Source organism: Saccostrea cucullata, unplaced genomic scaffold (assembly GCF_032062105.1).
Source record: "Saccostrea cucullata isolate Sc308-1 unplaced genomic scaffold, CSIRO_AGI_Scuc_v1 ctg13732, whole genome shotgun sequence".
NCBI lineage: Eukaryota > Metazoa > Mollusca > Bivalvia > Ostreida > Ostreidae > Saccostrea > Saccostrea cuccullata.
Genome location: NW_026919986.1, coordinates 7567 through 16649, shown reverse-complemented (window position 1 = coordinate 16649; position 9083 = coordinate 7567). Strand labels below are relative to the sequence as shown.

At 33.8% G+C, this 9083-nt stretch overlaps 2 long non-coding RNA genes across 2 annotated transcripts; one reads left to right on the top strand and one right to left on the bottom strand.

Annotated features, from left to right (window-relative positions):
* Positions 1–2451: 2451 nt before the first annotated feature.
* LOC134241260 (uncharacterized) lies at positions 2452–3291 on the bottom strand. The gene is made up of 3 exons (XR_009986624.1): positions 3230–3291; positions 2682–2776; positions 2452–2537 (listed from the first exon to the last, which is right to left on the bottom strand). It is a non-coding gene; the product is annotated as an uncharacterized LOC134241260 (long non-coding RNA).
* A 1643-nt stretch (positions 3292–4934) lies between these two features.
* Positions 4935–8791, top strand: LOC134241267 (uncharacterized). Its single transcript, XR_009986625.1, has 6 exons — positions 4935–5106; positions 5289–5394; positions 5621–5748; positions 5997–6102; positions 6331–6458; positions 7208–8791. It is a non-coding gene; the product is annotated as an uncharacterized LOC134241267 (long non-coding RNA).
* The last annotated feature ends 292 nt before the right edge of the window (positions 8792–9083 follow it).

Here is a 9083-nt window from a genome sequence, read left to right as displayed (position 1 = left end):
ACTTTGGTGTTTTGACCCAATGTCTTGGCGATTTTCATTTTCAGTCGCAGAAAAGCGATTAGTTTATACATTTAATGATACACAGTTTTTGGTTTATGGCATATTCAAACTTTTAGTCAAAGAGGCATTCCGGGAGACCCGAAACGTTTTGTGTTCGTATTTTATGAAAACGCTTTTATTTTGGTGTATTGAAGAAACACCAAAGGAATGGTGGAAACAAGAACGATTAGTTTCCTGTATAGAAATGTGCTTCAAACGACTTATTTCCTGGGTTTCTAATGGATATTGTCCTAACTATTTTGTCAGAGAAAACAACATGTTTCTTGGCAAGTTAGATGAAGTGGAGCGTGAATCGCTTTTTATTCATTTGTCAGAGTTGTATGGAGAGGGTTGGAGGTGCCTCTTGACCTGTCCATCCTTAAACGACTTGAAAGAAGCCCTGCAAAGAGTAAGACTACAAATCACTGCATGAAAATTTGGCTTTACAAAACAAGTAAAGATAATGTAAATTTATTATTTACAATGCCTTTAATTGGCTTTTCTGAAAAAAGTCAAAGTTGGAAAAGGTAACCTTTACATTAACTTTACATGCACTTAAATATGATGTAATGTCCCACATTGTCTTGACTTTACAAAAAAGTAAAGTTAATATTTACAACCATTAAACACCATATTTAGGATATATTAAATCTGATAATTACAGATCTTAAATTTAATTAAATACCATCTTTAATTACCACAAAAGTTAATAATTTCTGTTTTCAATTCTAGTGAATAAAGCCTTATGCAATTTATAAATAAGATTTTTCTTCCAAGTCGATACTGCGGAAGTCTGGACATCATAATTAATATACACAAAGTAACAAAAAGTTGACTTTAACTTTGTTTATTACAATTTTTTTTTACAAACATAAGATCAACATCAAGATTCTTGACAGTATATGTTGCCCACATCCTATCCTGCAAGTCACATACACATAAATAAGTATCGAAGACAGAGTACATTTCACGAAAATGTTTTTCGTAAGTGACATGTTTTATAATAAAACCAACTGTACATTCTTGAATTTAAAGTTGTGAATCAACATAAAACTACTACGTTCCTCTTTCTTGTGGATATTGATTACAGTGGAAATCAATAACTGTCAAAATGTATTTGTCACATCTCCCTTTCCAGAGTCCAAAACTTTTCTTCCCATGCAGGCATTCTTCTAATGCTTTTCCTAAAAGAAAAAAAAATCTATAAGTATATTTTCAGTGCTATGCATAAGTATGAATATTTTCAAAGGCATCTGTTATCAGAATTCACAATACCATGATTAATAAAACTAAAAACAATTCACAACCTAATTAATAAATAAAAAGTTCATACATGACCTTTAACCTTAAAAATAAAAATTGTATTAATTTAACATACATGCCAACTTTCCCGATTTAGGCGGGATTCTCCCGATTTTACCCTTTTATCCCGCCTTCCCGATCGGGAGAGAATAATTGACCTAATTTCCCGATTTGTAAAAATTCACCCAAAATTTCCGATTTTATAAGTTTCCCTATACCGCTGAATTTTGTCAATTGGGATAACAATATCAGACTTGTTTATTCAATGCACACAGATAAGTTTCATTGTTTATTTAGGTGTTAACATGGTTAATTAGCCACAGGAAATCACTTCACGCTTGAACGCACGGAGTCGTCCAGGTGCAGGTAGCTTATAGCATGGGGCAATTAATTAGGGGATTATCTTTTCAGTTTTAAGGGGTATGCAAGGTGAAACACATAGATTAAGGGGATAATTGTTTGTCATTTTATTGAAAACATAAATTAAAGACAACTAAATAATGATGAGTGGACCTCTTATTATTGACATATTATATGAAGAATCAATGGGTTAGGTCATGTATCCCTTATCACAAAAAGCCTAATGCCTAAAATTACAATTTGAGAATTATGTACTTTTCAAGGGTACTTATCACAATCAAAGAATAAATCCCTGAAACATAAAGAAATGATAGGTTTTCCTGAATACTCAGTAGTCAGTTTACAAAAAGAACAAAATAGTGCTACATATTTAGCTTAGCTGTACATGTGTACAGAATCATACTCAAGTTATGGTTTAGGATATATGTACCTTTTTCCCAAATAGCATGTTTCTGCTCATGAACTTTTTCCTGATATGGAACAGTTAAAGGACTTTAGGTGAGAGTCCCTCAAATTGAAGATGACAATCATGCTGAAATAGAATTCATACAGTGATTAAACATTTTATACACCTGGACAAATATATAGTCAATATTTTTATTAAAAATTATGAGTTTGAAGCACATGGTCACCAAAGAATGAATTGATTTTGAAAATTCATACACAATGCAATCACAGTTAATAGCTATGAACTGTCAAACACCCTTTTTTTTATCAAGAAAACTTTAAAATTAAATCTAAACAATACTTGCCATCTATAATATGAAACTTGAGAACCCGCCTCTTCTTCATGGCAGATCTTTTAATTTTCTCATGGTAGGCTGAGTAGCTTGAGCCTATACAAAAGAAATTGAACATTTTATATGAATATATTAGACAATAATGACTCCCGAGCAAGTCAAGCACTAAATAATGTAAATGTTTGTTTAACTAATATTTCACGATACTTATTATTTGATTTTTTAAAAATGTGCTTGTACCAAAGAACTTTGGGATCCTCAATCATGTTTTGTCGTCTTCCTCACCCCGTCTTGATGTTTTCCCTTCAACAATCTGCATACTGATTTCACTCAACCTGTATTTTAACAAAATGGACACAATTAAAATACAAAATGTTATAAATAAAATAAACTTATTTGTCAATTTCGGAGTTTAAACTCTCAGCCAAGGCATAAATACATCTGTAACTAAGTTTTATGACAACTGATTGTGTATATTCTCAGTAATTAGCAAAAACCCGGTTTCAGTTTCAAATTCCCGGCCCGGCTTGGTTTTAACTACTCATTTTAGTCCCACTCCAGAATTGTTTTTCTTTGTCTTGTTTAATATTCCAGAGACATACACCTTTACAGAATAAACTGAAACCCATAAACACTTAATCCCCAAATTATCAAAATACTAATCTAACATTCTGGCAGTAAATAACATATACAGTGAAGTTTTGCCTGACTTTCATTGTTTCACTACATGTATGCACAATGTACTGATCTATGCTGAAAGTGAAAATGGCTGAAAATCGTAAACAAACCTGCAGTGCATGCCAATCCGGGAGTTCGAGCAGTTGTCAAGACAAGAATCTCCTTAAATCTACAGTAGTGTGACATAAATGAGTTCGCAAAATGGCCGCCGTCATTCATGCGTGCGGTGCGCTTGCGGTATACAAAATCTAATTTCTATCAATAAAATAATATTACCACTTACCTTTTTGTGTTAGTACTTTGTTATATAGCCTCTAGAGCGAAGAACACTTCGAATTCTCCTAGGAATGCTTGCATATAAACTCTGAATATAGTGCAAAGGGAGGCTACTCCATATTTCATGGACGATTCGCTCCAGATCATTCGCGTTTCTGATCTCATGTGTCCTCCTTTGTACACGGATTTTGAGCACTCTCCAGACGTTTTCTATAATATTGAGATCAGGACTTTGTGGGGGCCATGGCAGAGTATTAACGTTGTTGTCTTGTTTCCAACGATTTGAGAAAGCGGAGACATGACACGGGGCATTGTCTTCTTGGAAAATCCAGCGCCGGTTTGGGAAATGACGAACGATCACAGGCCAAAGACACTCATCAAGAATTGAAATATATTTCTCGCTATTCATGTTCCCATCCACAGTTTTTAAGGTACCAACTCCATTATAACATATGCAACCCCAAAACATGAGGGAGGCCCGACAGTTTGTTTCCCAATCACCACGTAACCCGACACATTCAGGACGTATTCTTTCCTCACTCTTCCTCCAGACATGAACTTTATCGTTATTTCCAATTACTATCTTAGTCTCATCACTGAATATTATGGATGACCAATGATTGTTGACTGTCCAGTGCAATTTCTGTCGACAAAATCGGGTTCTCTTCTCTCTATTCACGCGTGAAACAGTTGTTTTCTTAGAAACTACACACCTTTTGTAACCTTCCTCTGATAATCGCCTGTGAACTGTTCTGAGAGACACATTAGATCCTGTCCTGGCATTAAATCTGGATGTTATATCTTTTAAAGTCTGACGACGGTTGATTTTAATGCTTCGGAATAGAACCCTGTCATCTCGCTGTGAAGTTTTTCGTTTCACCCCACTTCTCGGTAAATTTTCTATGTTACCCCTTTCCCTCACACGTTTGAGAAATTTTTGGATAGTACGACTGTTAATTCCGGTTAGATTCTCAATTTTATAGCTTGACAGACCTTCATTTGACATCTGAATGATTATTTCTTTTAGATCCCTCGTCAATTCTCGACCATGGGGAGCCATATCTCCAAGCAGACGATAAATTGTTTATCAAAGGGGAATAATCCAAATTTACAACAATGACAGATTTAGTTAAGTCGTACCTAAATTTCAATTAAATATTTTTTTCCTTTAAGAGAAGCGATTACGTTAATTCAGCAACTGATTCACCGCCCTTTATAAATACTTACGATGACGGCGGCCATTTTGCGAACTCATTTATGTCACACTACTGTAGATGAGGTTTCAAAAAAAATACCACAGGTTGCAAACTTCGTCAAAATAGCGATGCAGACCCGCTCCACTTGATTTGAAATGATTGGCTATTCAACCGAATACACAGTGCCATATTTGGGTTACTTATCAGAGTAGATCGTTCGTTGTATATTCGAGAAGAGTTTACATATTACTTGAATGAAGAGGATAACATAATACTGAGCTGAAAATTCTTTGTAAAGTATGTTTTAGTAGTTTACAATACAGGCTGTAAATGTGCGGGAGATTTTATTGATATTGAAGCTTGTAAACAAAACCAATAAACGTAGGACTTATTCACGACAATGTATGGGAACCAGTCTAAAAAGGAAACGAAAATTCCGCCAAGTAAACAACAAAGAAAGGGATTTGGGATGTTGTCAGTTGTATGTATACATTATGTGCGACGGTGACTGCAAGGTAATACATGTGTCTTATTTGTTGCGAATAATTCGTTTCATTTTATCATGGAAATTTATCCGTCCCAACACTGGCAGAAATATAATTAATCTTGACTTCAAAATTCCTTCCTCTGTCCCCCCAAGTACATGTAACACTCTTCACTCTCAGTTTTTTTAATTTTCATTGTATATTTTTTGTAGAAACAAGGAATATGGAGCTAATGCATGCTGCTAAGGATGGAAAGGTCTTGTGTGTATTGGTTGTGCCTGAGTCACCAGTCACAGTTGTACCTTATTTCCATTTTAGGTAATGTCTTTTGAGTTTTTTTAAGTAGAGGGAAAACTGCATTTTTCATTCAATATAAATGTAAAATTCTAGAGATAACTTTTTTCACCATTGCTGGATACTCACTACATGATTTTATCTAAAGAAAAGTATTTAAATTATTTTCTCACATTTTTTAAAGAGGCCGGGTATGGTGAAGAGATAATTCATTTTTTATTCAAAATTTTATTTCCATGCATTTGTACAGGGAGTCTATATACATTTGAGGTGAGCGGCAGATTTAATTTTGAAGATGGGTGACTTTCAGATGTTGTGATGAAGATTGTTGAAAGGGATTATCAGAATAGAACCAATCCATATGAATGTGCAAGTCAGGTGAGGATTGGACTTCAACGTGTAGTCAAGAGATGTTTATACATAATGTGCAATGGTGACTGCAAGGTAATACATGTGTCTTATTTGTTACGAATAATTCGTTTCATTTTATTATGGAAATTTATCCGTCCCAACACTGGCAGAAATATAGTTAATCTGACTTCAAAATTCCTTCCTCTGTCCCCCCCAAGTACATGTAACACTCTTCACTCTCAGTTTTTTTAATTTTCATTGTATATTTTTTGTAGAAACAAGGAATGTGGAGGTAATGCATGCTGCTAAGGATGGAAAGGTCTTGTGTTTATTGGTTGTGCCTGAGACACCAGTCACAGTTGTACCTTATTTCCATTTTAGGTAATGTCTTTTGAGTTTTTTTAAGTAGAGGGAACACTGCATTTTTCATTCAGTATAAATGTAAAATTCTAGAGATAACTTTTTTTCACCATTGCTGGATACTCTCTATATGATTTTATCTAAAGAAAAGTATTTAAATTATTTTCTCACGTTTTTTAAAGAGGCCGGGTATGGTGAAGAGATAATTCATTTTTTATTCAAAATTTTATTTTCCATGCATTTGTACAGGGAGTCTATATACATTTGAGGTGAGCGACAGATTTAATTTTGAAGATGGGTGACTTTCAGATGTTGTGATGAAGATTGTTGAAAGGGATCATCAGCATAGAACCAATCCATATGAATGTGCAAGTCAGGTGAGGATTGGGCCTAAAAAAAATATGTTTGTTTCCTGTAACCCGACCGACCCATTCAAATTATCCCTGGGTGGATTTTTTTTCCCTAGCTGACAAATGGCAAAACTTTTTTTGATAAATCAGCTGATTCCATTTGTTAAATTAAAAGTTAACAATAGCTTGTAGCTTAATTTGAGACATAAAATATGTCAACCTAGTTTACATTTACCTTAAATATAAAGAGTAATCATTATTGTAACAACAGTTTCCCCCTACAACTTTCTGAAGTTTGTTTTCTGCCGCTAGGCAGCCATTTTGGATGCCATGTTGGGTGTCCACTGTAAATATAACACCTGGTATTTTCAGTCTGGGGATGTTTCACCATTCATAAGCAAAAAAAAAAAATTCCGACCTACCGACTCTTGATTTTTTGGGAATGTTACAGGAAACAAACTTATTTTTTTTTAAGCCTTGGACTTCAACGTGTAATCAAGAAATGTTTATATATTGCTTAGCTTAGTGAAAGCACGCCACAAACATTTTAAGTATCTCAGTAAGTTTCATGGATATTACAGATGTATCACTATCATATGTTTGACATTGAGTCGCATTGTTTAAATTTCCATTATGTTTAGTTATACATGTTTTAATTTACTTAAGTATGTCTTCAAAAGCTTGTGCTTTAATTTCAATACAAGTAATGAAAACCTCTTTAAAAATTGTATTGTTTTTCTTTATAATTTTGAAAATGATTATTATTTTATTATTAGGACTTGTACAACACCTGAGTACCTAGATGACTGTTGAACTAATCGGTGAACAAGAGAAGATGTCAGAGAGGGGAATCCAATGCAGATGTCATGATCAAGAATATATATGCTTATCAATGATATGATCAAGAATATGTAAACTTGTAACAATTTAAAATATCTTTTCTGTAAATCACTCTTCATTACTTAATTGTTCACACATTATCATCTACACTTATGCTATAAATCTTATCTGTATATTAATCGCCCCCTCTTATCTAACCCCCTGATGATCGTAATGACTTGTGTATTGACTCCTGATCTTAAGGATCTTGTAATGTGCTCCTGATCGTCAGGAACGGATCTTGAGTATATATATAGCGCGACAGAATTTTAAAATAAGATAGGAAGATGGAAATATAGAAGACTTAGTAGATAGAACTGTTAGAGATAGATAAAGTTACTCACTTACTTGGACTATTACGTAATATTTCTTGGATTTATATGTACATGTGATTGTTTTACTTGGATTTTATTTTTTGTGAATTATTTTTCCTGAATGTTTCTATTTGTGATGTGCTGTGTAATTAAACTGTAGACTAGAATTTCGGCATCTATTTTCAAGATATGAGGAACAAGGATAAATTAATTTATTCATGCAAACTGACATTATGAAATGTGTTGTAAGACTGCTCGGTGCGGCGCTACAAACTAACTAGGAAATATCTTGGAGATTTATAGATGAACATGCAAGCATTCATGATTTTGAATGTTATTCAACCAGAGAGTTTTTGCATAAATTTAATTTTCAGTACAGTAATCTAAACTGGATGTGTAATTTTCAGTACTGTTATGTAAAATGAATATGTTACTTATTATGATTGTCAATTTCTCAACAGGACACAATTGTAGTTTATTTATACGATCACTCTTGCAGAACAAAACACACAGAACTTTTTTTTCTCTGTGTGCATCATACACTTGTAAACGTTTTACACCACCATGTTTACATATTTTACATTGATGACATGTAAATCGAGCACACACATGAAAATGCGTATATCTGGATACATGCAAACATGCATCTACCATAACCTATTACATATTTTCCAAGGTGTGTGAAGTCGAGCACATACATGAAAATGTGTGAAGCTGGACACATACACAAATACACATGCATCTGCCACAACCTATTACATATTTTCCAAGGTGTGTGAAGTCGAGCACATACATGAAAATGTGTGAAGCTGGACACATACACAAATACACATGCATCTGCCACAACCTATTACATATTTTCCAAGGTGTGTGAAGTCGAGCACATGCATGAAAATGTGTGAAGCTGGACACATATGCAAACACACTAACATATACCACAGACATAAAAACATAATCTAAACTAAGTCAAGCACAGACAGGCTCACTGGGTGAAGCTGGACTCATACATGATCTCATGCATTTTGCAAACTGCATCCTCACGTATATTCTAATAGATTTTTCACCATTTTTTGTGTTTGTGAATATGTAAAATGCATCATTTTGCATTACAAGTTGAAGATGTTATTAGCCTGTATATAAGCGCAAATCAAATAGCCTTTTATGTAATTTTTTTCACATTATACAAAGCCAAAATACAGAATATTTTAGATCATTTTTGTTTGGAAAATGAAAATTATCAATATGCCAATTTTTCCCATTGTTATATTATTAATTAATATATCATTAATATCAATGTACATATAAAAAATCTATGCCATCCAATCCAGAGAGTTGTAGGCAATCCTGGTGCAGATAATATTTTTTTCACGTGTTTCGTAGTAGAGGGGGAACACATTGTATGAGAGGAACGTATATTAATGGTTTTGGTTGTATATGTGGGCGTGGCCAAAGGAAGGCC